Source organism: Copadichromis virginalis, linkage group LG15 (assembly GCF_057382275.1).
Source record: "Copadichromis virginalis isolate Kocher_CV1m ecotype Utaka linkage group LG15, C_Virginalis_male_GT1.1, whole genome shotgun sequence".
Classification (NCBI taxonomy): Eukaryota; Metazoa; Chordata; class Actinopteri; order Cichliformes; family Cichlidae; genus Copadichromis; species Copadichromis virginalis.
In genome coordinates, this window is record NC_140632.1 from 12,877,355 (window position 1) to 12,891,323 (window position 13,969).

General features: G+C 38.5%; 1 protein-coding gene across 10 annotated transcripts in view; it reads right to left on the reverse strand.

The window, feature by feature from the left end:
* The window catches only part of otofa (otoferlin a), an 88,365-nt gene that overhangs the window by 35,327 nt on the left and 39,069 nt on the right, over nt 1–13,969 (reverse strand). The gene's annotated exons all lie outside the window — the stretch shown is intronic.

The following is a 13,969-nucleotide window of genomic DNA, read 5'->3' on the forward strand; positions in this document are numbered from 1 at the left end:
TACCTCACAGACATCTTTGAAACTGGCTGGACATTCAATTCCTGTTGCTCCCCCTGATCACCACCAAACAATTCTCCAGACCCTCAATCACAAAACAAGAGTATCGAGTGTCTCCACATCGATATTATCTGGATCACATATCACCGCAACAACAAAGAGCTTGTGATGTCATCAGCAGATCGACAAATGAGGGGCCTTAATAATTAAGAATGAGTGTGGCTGTCTAATTTGCTGCGGATATGGATACATGTCAGAAAATTAATGAATAGGAGGGTTTTCCTTTTGTTGCCTCAAGCAGTGAGAGCCGGGTGTATCAGAGTTCAACTTTTGCTTTGATCTTTACCTCGTAATTTTAAAACAGTTCAGCCTCATTTCATGGAATATGGAAAAGTTGAAGTTTAAGACATCTCATATGATAGGTTCATAACCCATGGTGGTTTAAAAGTCTATGAATTCCTGATAAAAGTCAGAATATACTAAGAAATACCCACTAAAAATGCAAAAAAGAGCCTCCAATTACAGTGAAAATGGCCATTTATGCTTAAGATTTTACTTTTAGGTTTCTCAATCTGCGTCATGTCCCTGAGGCAAAGTTTAACCATATTTTTCCTACTTGATAAGTTACTTTAAATTAAAAGTGCTGGATGGTAAATCGTGAACTGTATATGAATGATGAAAAAGTGCCAATTAATCAAGAAGCTAGACCCAGCTTCTCCAGCTCTCTTTCAGTGCTACAAGATTGCAAGCAGTCAGGTGTCGGCTGTGTGGCAGGCAGGTTTGTGGACCCAAATGCAGGACTCAGGAAACAGGTATAACTGAAAATATCAGCTTTAATGCTGCCATTCACAGAAATACTGGAAAACTGAAACATGCCTAAGGCTGAAAATGCTGGGAACCCAGAGGAAGCAAACACATAACCATGCAGGATGACATGAAGCAGGATTGCACAGGAACTCAAGGAGTTAAATATAAACCAAACTATAACCATGGACAGAACTATGTGAGAATATGAAACTAGCAAATATAAAGAAACCAACCAGAAAAACATACATTAAAGGGAAAAAAAGAAAGAAAACAAATGATCTTTACAAACAAAAGAATAAAATTTTTCCAAGACCCACGGACCCTGACAAAAATTAAATATGTTTACGTTTTGGGCTGAATTTGAAGCCTCATCAGCTAAATGAAATACCACTTTAATAACGCAGTTAACATCGAACATTAGTTGCATTCACAGTTATTCTTCAAAAAAAAGAGTAGTCTAACCTATTTCTCTTATAGCCCTTATTCTCCTTATAGTCTGAGGACACATCACTGCAATGTAATAATGTGACAAAAGTATTTCTTATACATACCACATGAAAAACACTGATGCTACTCAGCTCCAAGGAGGTCAAATCAATCCACCTGAAGCTTCTTTCTATTATAAACTATATTTCCATATACTATATCTGTCAGCTGCAGAAAAAACAGACCAGCCTGGCAAATGGTAGCTGGACAGATGAGAGGATGAGGGAAAGGGAGAGAGAGAGAGAGAGAGAGAGGTGGAGGGACATGTTCAGATGTACAAAGACAGGAGGTAGAGGAGAGAAAGGATGATGGGCTTTGTAGATATTTGTAGACGGGAAAATCCTTCTACAAATCAAACGAGAGTCTCCAGAGCTCATAACAAACTCTTATGAAATTAATGTGATATTGTAGCTTTTCAACTGCCTAATAACACAAATATCTGAACAGCCAATCACATGACAGCAAGTCAATGCATTTAGGTATGTAAGCATGGCCAAGATGGCCTGCTGAGGTTCAAACTGAGCAACATAATGGGGAAGAAAGGTGATTTAAGTGACTTTGAACATGGCATAATTGTTGGTGCCAGAAGGAGTAGCTGCTGATTTACTGGGGTTTTCAGAGAATAATAGAAAATATATAGTGAATGGCAGTGGGTAAAAATGCCTTGTTGATATCAGAGGTCAGAGAAGCATGGCCAGACTGCTTTAAGCTAAATGGAAGGCAACAGTAACTCAAATAACCACTCTTTACAACAGAGGTACACAGAAGAGCATTTCTGAAAGCACAACACTTTGAACTTTGAAGCAGATGGGCTGCAGGAGCAGACGCCCTCTCCGGGTGCCACTTCAGGCAGCTAATAACAGGAAACCGAGGCTAGAATTCACACGGGCTCATCAGAATGGGACAATATTAGATTGGAGAGACATTGCCTGCTCTGATGACTCTCAATTTCTGCTGCAATATTTGGATGGTAGTGTCAAAACTAGGCAAAAACAACATAAAAGCACGGATTGAGCCTGCCTTATATGAATGTTGCAAGAGGACACTGTGCACAGGTCAGATTATTAAACTAATGGCCAGTGCTGGCATTGATGATAAAGCTAAAGTCACTGTGATGTAATACGGGGAAGAGAGAATAGAAATGGACACTTCATACATTTGACGTCACACCCGTCACTCTTTTTCATTTCCTTTTATGAGTCAAAGAAAAAAGAAAAAAATCATCAGAGACAAGTATTTTCAGCAAGAGGCTCTAAGTTTAAAATAAGACCAACGGATGTTGTTTTTTCCACCTTTTTTTAATGAGTAGTCCTTTTTTATTGAATTAGTTATGAAATGTAACCTTCAAAGATTTGAGTAGGTGGCAGGGAAACTTTACAACCAAGTGTTTCCAATTACAGAAATAAAAATATGCAAATTCACTCGTAGCTTTGAAAGTAAAAAGTCACAACACATCAAACTTGAAAAGAAAACAGAGAGAAGGGGGGTCGAGAAGCTGAAGATTATGTTGCACGTCTCTCCTTGTTTCCTTTGATCTGCAAAAAACCTATTGCTCTAGTTACACTGCAGTCAAACCCAACACACAAGTAAACACCCAGAATGCGGAGCGATGTGTATTCAAGATTAGTAGATATAACGAGAACAAGCCCACTAATGCATGAAGAGCACAGCTTTTGCATACTTTAAAGGCAAAGGTGCATAAAGACATGTGTACATGCATGCTTAAACTGTGCTGTATATCTCAGGAGAGTGAGTAGAACTCGTTGATACATACACAACCATAAACCCTCTACTTACACATTTAAATTGCAGTAAAGATCAATGAACAAATTGAAGTTATTCACTAACAGCTTGATTTAAACATTATCTGTAAGCAAAGCATTTCAAGCTATCTAACTTATACAATGTTTGTTCTGATAAAATGAATAACAGTTATATGGTTATATAAACTATTTGTCAGTCAGGATTTAGGTCACTGAATAGTATACCCTCAGCCATTAGTGAACAAATTACACTGGCTTGGTTTGGATGATTATGCTCTGGGCTTGTGCGTATTTTTCTCACTGAACTAATCTGCTCTCACATCAGTGTCCCCTGCTTGGTATTCATAAGTGACAAACAATGGTATTACTCTAAAACACAAGAATAATATACTGACTTTGATTATAGTCAGCTTTCTGTCTGCATTTGTTTTTCAGAACTGCAACTTCAGAGCGCTCCCGAAAGATAGACTGTATAAAATGGACTTGTTTCTTGCTATGGCCGTCTGGCTTGGAGCCTTTCTGTGTGGAGTTTGCATGTTCTCCTCAGGCTTACCCTCGAGGTAATCCAGCTTCATATTTCAAAGACATGCATGTTGTTAGGTTAATTGGGGATCTAAATTTTTACTAGGCATAAAAGTAGCACGAGTGGCAATCTGTCACTATGTGTTAGCCCTGTTGTTAGTCTGGTGATCTGTCCAGGGTGTAGCGCATCCACGTCTATGACAGCTGCCACACGCTCAAGTGTCCCCTGTGACCCACAAATGGATAAGTGGAAGAAAATAAATGGTTGGATGGATGATCACAAAGTAAAACATTCACTAGAGCAGGACTGATAACGTTAGGCATGATTAGAGTTCTTACATTCTCTGTCAGATCCACTTCTTGTGCCTCTCTAGCATCTTATCCAAGTATAGTATTTTCTATGTAAAAAAAAAACAAAAACAAGTTTGTGATGGTAAAATGCCAAACCTGAAGCTCAAGACAGGTGACACCAAGGTGGCTATTTCCACTTTCTTTAAATAGTCTTTCTACTAAGCGCTTCTAATATTACAAGCCAAAAAATTGTATGTTATGAGTTGGTACCACTCCTGTAATTAGGGATGGGTATCGAAACCTGGTTCTTGTTGAGAACCGGTTCCCACTGTTTCAATTCCTTGGAATTGTTTGCCATTTTTTGCAAATGATTCCCTTATCGATTCCAGTCGCCCTGAATGACGTCACCACGTTGCGGAGCGTTGCTTACCTGACAGGAAACATGGTGGCTCAAATGCTCAAAAATTTGATTATACTTTACGAGAACGGATGACAACAGGGCAACTTGCAATACTTCATTTAAGGGAGGAAACACTACGAATATGCAAAAGCTCACAAAACACGCGATGACCTTAAATGAATGTCATGTTTTTAATTCCGCTCCGGATTCGTGAATCTCAACCCAGCAGCAGCAGTAACGTTTGCACGTCCTCTCCCGTTAATGCGGCAGGTATATAATCAACTAACAGTGCATATTATGTTAGCGCGATCTGCCTTATTACAAAACCTGCCATTACTGTGCATTTAGGTGACCATGATGAGAGAGACAGACAGAGTCTGGCTGGCTCAGATGCTGGCAGTTCTCGCTGCAGTCTACCGGTCGCGTCTCCTTTCAGGCCAGGATAGACGAATGTCACCGAGCAGTGACTAAGTTTGTGGTCAAAGGCTTGCACAGCAGATGCTCCGATTTTCGGTAAGTGAATGTGTTTAATTGTAGGCAGAGACATTACTGGATATTCTTGTGTAATTGTTACAGAATAATTTATGTTATACTTTGTTATTGCTACAGAAGAATATTTATGTTATTATTTTACATTTACAATTTTTTTTCCTGAGGACCCTGTGACACCCCATTGAAGAGCCGTAGGCTGGATCTCTTAAGAGCTCACTGTTGGGTTTGTAAGACCATGTTACTCCTAAATTTCTATCTTGTTCAAAGAGAAGATATAAAACAAAGTTTTAAGCTAATCGACCTTAGTGTTCTCCTTTTTTAAAAAGAATCGATAAGAGAATCGATAAAGAATCGAATCGTTAAACAGAATCGAAAATGGAATCGGAATCGTGAAAATCTTATCAATACCCATCCCTACCTGTAATGTTAGCTGGTGGAAAAGTGCAGGTGGTTAGGCGTTTGCAGAGAAGAGAAAAAAAGACAAAATAGTGCATGGTGGTTCTCTGGGCAAAACCACAGCGAATGCCATTTCTGTCAGCTTAAAGCAGGAAACTGAGACTACACTTCACTACACTACACAAAAGTATTGCTTGATCTAATGAGTCTTATCTTCTGGTGTCACGTTCAGGATATTAGGGTGAAAATTTGTTGTAAACAACATGGAAGCATAGTGTATATAACAACATAGCTCTGTGAGTGTGTATTTATGAATCATTTAATACCGTTCAGTTAAATCATGAGTATTACATTTGTTAGATTTCTGAGTTTGCTGAGGTTAATCCAATATTCTCTCACAGTTTCCTCCAGACAGTAATAGCTGAACCGTTAGTTAGCATCTATCCATCTGTATGTTTTCTCATGTGTTTTAATTTCAGTTCAGATGAAAACAAATAAATAAAGTGAAGACTGAAAATATCCCAGGAGCAATTAATATTTAACTAACATATATACTGTCAGTTCTGCTCTGGGAGTTCTGCTGAAAGGGGCTCACAAAGATTCCCTCCATATATATCTCTTCTTTCTTTTTCACATGAATTGGATTGGATGCACATTGAGCCAGACAAAGATCAGCACTACCTGATAACACTGCAAGGGAATGAAACTGAGATAATAAGAACTCTATCCTGAAACCTTATTGAACAATGCTCCCTTTTCGCTTTCACTCTCTAGTTCTCTACACTTGATTTCTTTCCTTGGCTATTAAGCACTGTTTTGTTTTTTAGCTTTCTAATTGATAACGTTTGTGTTCCTATCATCCCCATGATTTAGATAGATCTTGTCAAGTGCATTGTGTTCTCACTTCATTTGCTTAAATGATATTCTTTGCATGCATGATCTAGTAAATGTTTGCTTATAACTTCATCCCCATTAGAGTCACATAGTTAAATTCTCATGCAAGTTTAAAGCCTGCCTACACAACAAAGTCCTCTGAGTCTTGGTGGCCTATTTACAGCAAACAAAACTTAAAAAAAAAAAAATCACAGGTCTATTATTTAACACGGCGTCTGCATCAGGAAGGAAGATGTTACCCATAACACAAACTGAAAACTCAAACAAAAAGAAGAAAATAAAAGTGCTGGGGAAACTGAAATTAAGGGCAGGGGTATTAGAATGTATAGTACACAATGGCATTTTTTGTAGGAACATTCATCATATTTAAAATTTTAATATTTTAATATCCACTCCAAAAATAGCATTTTATTTAATTATTTGTTCATATTTTTTATTGCACCAGCTGGGCTGGAAAAGAAAATCTCTGGATAGTAAAGTTTAATTCAGGCTGTGCTGAGGAGTTTGCAATTGTGGTGGTCTGCCACATTGTTCTTTAGTTCTCTTCTTGTGTTTCTTAGTTTAATTTTCCTGGTCACTTCCTGTATCGGCTAGCTGAATGAGGAGAATTGTCCCTTTATCTCTTTGTCATTACGTGAGTTTTGCTGGACCACTGCTGGACGACCTCCCATAACACTGAATACACTTTGCGCCATCTTTCAGTTTGACTTAAGTTTGACTTTTGTCTGCCTTACCTGCTGATTCTAGAGTGGATTTTGGTTCTTTTTATGTCTAAAGTAATTTAAAAAATAATAATGGCAACCTTAGCTTCTTTATGGCGTACAACGTTACAACTCCTGTCTGGATTAAACACATGCAATAAAAAAAAACAACAACAAAAAACTGGGATGTCTTTATGTCATCATTGTAATCTGCTCCTTCATCAGGGCTTTGAACAAAAAAAGAAAACAAAAAGACAGCATCGGGAGACAAAAAAAGTTCAAATTTACACACCAGCGCTATCACAGAGGCTGAAGATAAGAGCCAGTGCAAAGCACAGCAAAACAAAACAGCAGAGATGAGAGCTGCAATCCCTCGAGGGGATATCAGTGCATGAAAAGAAACAAGTAATGCCAAAGATTTAAATTACAACGGCTGCAATTTAGGGACACACAAGTGAAAGGGTGAAGAGAAAAAAAAACATAATTCAGTTAAAACATTGCATTAAAGTTACTCTTTGACTTGAAAATGCAACATTTGAACCCCAGACTGATACAGGAGAATATTACAAGATGTTTTCCTTAATATTTCTCATTTTTATGTGGTAACTTTCTTTGCAAGGTTCCTCAACTGATAAGTTACAGTTTACATTTAATTTGATAGATAAGACAAACCAGCCTCTGGATTTTTACATCGCTCGTCACCAGTGTTGGGACTAACGCGTTATTAAGTAACGCGTTACAGTAACTACGTTATTATTGTGGTAACGAGCACGGTAACTAGTTATTATGCCAAAATCAGGAACGCGTTACTCGTTACTGGGATTTAGATAGGGTCGTTACTCGTTACTTCGTGTGGTGGCTATCGCGGAGCTTCCACAGATTCAGTAACATTAGCAAGTGGTGGAGGCAGCAGGTGGATGAAGGAAAAGGGACGCAGAAGGAAAAGAGACCCGAGGCGGCCGCCGGTCCAAGTGTGAACTGAACTTCAGGTAAGAAGTTATGACCTGCAGTCTCTCTGGGTCAGATATGAACCAAGTTTAGGTGGAGTTTATTTTCGTTATTCTGACTTTTTCCGTACTGCGTGCTAGCTAGCATGACGGAGTTTCTATACAGCTGGGTGGGTGCTATGAAGTTAATGATGTTGAACCTTATTTTGTTCATAAGTTATTAGAGTTGCCAACTGTCCCGTCTGGTATTCAGAGAAAATATTACGCGTTTCTTATTGAGGTGAAAAGGAACAGTTTGTCCCGTAATTCAGCTACAATGAAAAAGGCACAAAGCTGGAGTTATTCTGTGTCTTTGCTGCACAGCTGCCTCTTCTTCTCTCATTATCTCTCCTCTCTCTCCTGTTTCTACTTCAATCATGAAACTGATCAATGATCAGCTGATCGGCTCTCTTGTTTGTTTATCGCTCACTTTGCGCCAGAAAGAGGAAACCAGCAGATGTCGCGCTAAACAACAGCAGCACGTTTAAGCTTGATCGGCTGTTGTTAGAATTTATTTAATATTAATTTCTAGTATCAGCTGATGTTTGCTGGAGCCACAGCTGCAAAAAAAAAAGCTGCTGGTCATGATATGGTTTGGTTATCTGGTGAGAGGGAAACATGAAGATGAAACCAGGAGATGTCCTTACTGGATCATCAGAGCTGAGCAGGTGATGGAGAAACAGGTTTACCTTTTAGGTGACATGAATGAGTTGAAGTTATGAACTGTTTCTGAGAGACAAATAACACCAGGATCCTTTTTTAGGTAGCTGACAGCTGGTAACTGTGCAGGTGCGGATCTAGCAAAGTGTGGCCAAGGGGGCATGTAGGGCATTAACAGGGAATGGGGGGCACAAAGAAATACTTTTCTTTCTTATTCTCATTTAAAATGTCTAGCTTTTAAAAAATAATTATCTGAATCTTACAACAAACGATTGATAGATTGATGCATATATACCATCAAAACAGTGTACATCACTGTCACAACAGTGTTTGTTTTCATTCAAAGGCTTTATGATTTTTCCTATAATGGTGGGCCAGTTTCTAGTCAAAATGCCCAGGCCAATTTTCTTTCCCAGTCCAGCCCTGTATGCAGCTCATCTGCAGTCTGGTGTTACCTACATCTTCCTATTCAGAAGGCAGAATTTCTGAGTTCTGAGTACAATCGAAAGCACTACGACTGCAGTTTTTGTGTTGGATGTAAAAGGCGCACATGACTCTGTGACGTAGGCTAGAATCATGGCAGCAGTCAATGACGGTCCAGGCGTGGGATTTCTCTCGTGGAAATATGCACGTTATCATATCCTTTCTATTGGTAGGTGGCACAGTGCACTTGTGGCAAGTAAGCAAGCTAGAAGACTGGCAAAGTTATGGAAGAAACACATTAACAAGAGAATTCTGAGTAAAACCAAAGTTACTTTCCCTAGTAACTAGTTACTTTGAAAGTAACGAGTAACTTGAAGTAACTGAGTTACTTTTGAGAGAAGTAACTAGTAATGTAACTAAGTTACTATTTTAAAGTAACTTACCCAACACTGCTCGTCACTAATCTTTTAACAAAGTGGGACTTTGGCAACTTTATCTGTGATTGCAGTGTGGCGGCAGTGTTCTCATTCATTGATCTGAAGGTTTTTGCTGACAACAGTGTACAATTGCAAGTTTACAGTGTGTGTGTGCCAGAACAGTGCATCTGGCAGTATCTAACACCTAAAATAAGTCAGAAATGCCATGTTAGTTTGAGGTAAAAATACAGTAAAGTTGCTGTAACCAACACGTGTGTTTTAAATGGCTGGGATCACAAGAAAAATGTTTTACACTTTATTTTTAGCAGCACAGACCACATAATAATTAACAGAAATGACTGTGAGTCTAGAACATAAATCTCTAAATATACACTTTTCTGCTATCGCTCATTTTGAAATACATTGTCAGAATAAAGGGTTGTTTGAACTCTATGTGTGAGGGCTGACTGTGAGGTAGAGGCAGAATAAATTGTTCAGGAGGCTGACAGTCCAGTCCTTCCTTCACATCTGTGATCTAATGTGTCATATATAGAGTGCAGCCAACTAAAGAAAAAAATCAAACTAGAAAGACTTTATAAATAAACAAAAGAATAATAACACCTCTAACTGTTTAAAATCAACAGATTCTTTAACCCCCCCACCCCCCCACCCCCTCATGCTACACAGGGATTTCACTCTGTCTGCCTTGTTACTTGGTCAAAGACTGATATTATAAATGTACTTAAAAAAAAGTGCTAAATCATGAAGCGTCATTTTCCCCCTTGTAATAATTCCCTTGTTCATTCACTTTCCCATTTAAATTTCCATTTCATTAATAGAGGTAGTCACTTCAAATGACTGAAAACAAAAGGGGCACTCTCTGTGTCCGTGTGTGCCTAATTGAAACAATAAAAGAAGTAAATAGCCCTGACAGTGTTGCATGCAGTTAGATTAGCTAAGTGCCTCAGTTCTCCAGGGATGTCCTGACTGATACCAGCCATTTGTGTTGTGATGGAGCACAGCCACAGAGAAAATAACTTCATCTATTTGTAGGTGTTGCCTAAATTTATTTTGTGCTCTTATTAAATCATGCTCTTTGTTTCATAGCTTTTAGATTTTTTTTTATAATTGACCAGGATACAACAGGAAGGTTATGTAAGTAAAACTGATCCTGAAATTGATAAAGATTAAGACCTATAAGTAGACTTAATAATTCACCTTGTTATTAATAAAGCATTCATCGATTATTGTGCAACACAAGAGTGGAAAGTGCAGTTGGGTATGCTGTACTAGTGTAACTACAATCAGGTGAGAATTAGGGAGATGGCAGTTAGTTATACATCTAATCACGACTTAGAAAAAGCCTGATCAATCAACAGGACCAATGCAAGCACTCCTTTTAGGTTCCTACACAAATAAAGAAGGCAGAATACGATGATTATATGCATACTGAAGACCAGATTTTTGTATTAGCAGACATGTCTGCTCTAATGAATGTTTCCTCAGGGAGTCAGTGATGTTGTGAGCAGACAACAACACTGGCACACAGTATGAGGATAGATCACAGCTGTGTGACAACACGGCTGTCTTTAAGGATGCTGCAATTTACACTGGTGAAAATAAACCAAGTAGACCAGATAATAATAATAAAACACAAGTAAATTAACGCTTGCTTGAACAAATTACCTTTTGCTGCAGTGGGAATGAAGACAGGAGGGTGATGTTGTGCAAATGGTGCATGCATATTCAAACTACCTGGATAAACACAATGAAAATTTACAGCTATTTGCTTCTGTGGGGCAATACCAATAAATCTATGAATTTCAACATTATTTCAACAGGAAGAAAACACTCTGTTAGCCCTATGCACTAGGGTTCTGGTCTTTTATTTCCAGGTTTTGATGTCTGTAGATGTAGATCTCATTTTATTTTAGTTTATTTTCTCATGGTATTTTTTGTGATCTGTGCCTCATGCACTGCGTTGAGGCAGCAGTGACACTGGTCACTTATTCCATAACTTTCACATGGATGCATTTCAAGGATTCCTACTCTCACATGCACTGGGTCAGTTTTACTTTTTTAATATTCAGACTTATAAGGCACATTTTAACCAAAATCACAATCTTTTCCTTACCTTAACTAAACAACATGTAGTACATATATTTATCTAAATACCACAACGTAGTTTCTGGCGCCCGAAGAAAAAGTATAAAACAAGTCAAAACAAAGCAGAGGGGAAAAAAAGTTATTCACAATCTCTTAATAAAGTTACTCCACTGATCAAGCCAACCAGCATGCAATTTGTAGTTCTTTTACTAATCACAAGGTGTTTGGTCAAGTTACAGATAACAAAGTAAACCTCATGTGTATTGTGGAGACAGCTGGAGAATCAAATCTATCCTAAAATCTGCTCTGCTCCTTACTCGTGCTCTAAACAACACATTTGCTTAAATGAAACTCAGAGAACTTGATTTACTTTTAGAAATAACAAAACCCCTAAAAAGCTGGCTTATTGTTGTGTTGCAGATAGCATGCAGTGCTTTATGGGTGCTGCCATAAATCACCCTGCAGGCCCAGAGACTTTGCAGAGAGATAGGAAGAGGTGGCAGCAGTACTGTACCAACTTAAGGGGACGAAGAGGAAGTCATATACCTTCACTATCCAATTTGTCATTTACAGAAGTGCTGGAAAGATGTAAAGATGAAATTCCATCCCCACTGAACACCGACCCCCGTGTACGAGGCACACATGACCTTTAGGCTACAGCTGATATAACAGAAATAGGCACCAGTGGGTTGAGCGCTGTGCAGGATCATGTTTGTTCTTCCACAATTAAGCTCAGAACAGGAAACTGAATTCCTGCTTTTTAAATGTAACTCACATTAGAATGTGCTGCATTTAAAGTCTCAATCTAGCAGCAGCTAATAAAAATCCTTTTAAGTTCGGAAATGCTAATAATTAATACCTGGGAAGGACAACTAACAATTACTGAGGTGTGTGAGATGTGAAATATTTGCCCTAAAATGGGTTAAAGTTACTATGGTCCACTCTCCACCATGACCTGGTCCACGCTAGTCCTCAACAGGAGTTGCAACCCCTGATTAAAAATGACAAACATAGAGCTATAAACTTAAAAACTTAAAAAAATAAAAATAAAAATCGAGGATCATTATTAGAGCTTAACTGCTAATGACATTCTCCATCTCCTCCTCCTAATCCCCCTCCACTCTCCAGGAATGAGAGGCTCATTCCAGGTTATCATCTCCTGCACATCCACACTTCATTACCACAGTAAGGACAATTAACAGCGGCTTTGGAGCATCAGAATTCAAGACACAGTGAAATATCTTTGGGAATTTTAATTCTGAAAACATCTCAACCATAGAGAAACTTAGCAGCCGGTAACTCAGGAACTAATAGGATTGGATGAGAAGTGGCACGGCTATTAAAAATCCTCCTACAATCCTGCCACACTATTTTGCAGCAGTTTAGAGCTGAACTTTTTGTCTGGGCTTTCTCAGGAACTCATTCACCTTTTCTCCCCCCAAGACAAAATGCCTTTCGACACCTCGTTACAAGGTCTGACTGACAGCTTGTAGCAACCTCAGCAACGAAACAAGAAGGCCGGTTCACCTGAAGCGTGTGTAGCAAAAAAACAATTTGATCACAAATTTCTTCGCGCTTCTACTAAATTCTTTTACACTATTTTTCTACAGCAGTATTTTCATTTCTGTTTTCTGAGCAATATCCAAAGTCTTCCTTTCTTATGTAACACTCATGGGATGCTCTATAACTTCTATCTAACTCTTCTCATTGTCCTCAGGCTGGAAACCCTGTTTCCAAGGAATTTGATACTGTAACACAATGTAAACGTAGGTGTTCAGTATTAACAGACAAATACTTGAGCACAACAGCAAGCTACACACAAACTTTTTATACATGCCCATTCAATACACAGCACAAAGATGGGTTTAGGGGTTTGGCTGTGTTGATAGTTTCAGTGGAAATCAATACAACCCACAGATTATTTCACATGCTATTCAGCGAAAACGCAACAGTAGAACTGCAGAGGAAGAGGATGACAAAAGAGAAAAAGCCTTGGCAGAACATGCTCTTAGAGCTTTCTATGCTAAATATATCTGATGTTGTATGGCTTGCGTTTACTTGTCTATAGGAATTGATTATATTGTTAGGAATGACATTATTGATTCTGCTTATACAGTAGATGAGGATCTTTATATTTTTTCTTAAAACAGGCATACATACATTTTCAGTGTGTGTGTGTGTGTGTGTCAGGTAAGCAAACGGTTTTCAGGAAAAAGATGCCAGCATGGATTAAAAAAATGGAAACGTTTGTATACACATGGATCCTGTGACCCAACATAACTATTACTATTATACAACAGCAATATGTGGAGATTCAACTTCATGATACTCATACATTTTCCCATATAGTGGACGCTGCACTCTACTCTTGTGTAATCAATGAAATTAAACACTTCTTGCCTGGTGTCTTAAGATTACTTTTGTCTGTTATCAGACAGTGAAGAGGAAGACAGGAAATGGGGCATGACATATAACACCAGTAGAAGATGGTAATTTAACAAGAGATATTGCAGTTATGTAGGAGGAACTATAACAATTCAACTAAAGCACTCAATAAAAGATACTTCTAGCTTCCATGTTGGCTTCTCGTTCATAACCTACTGCATTTTTACCGCATTACCGTTTATCC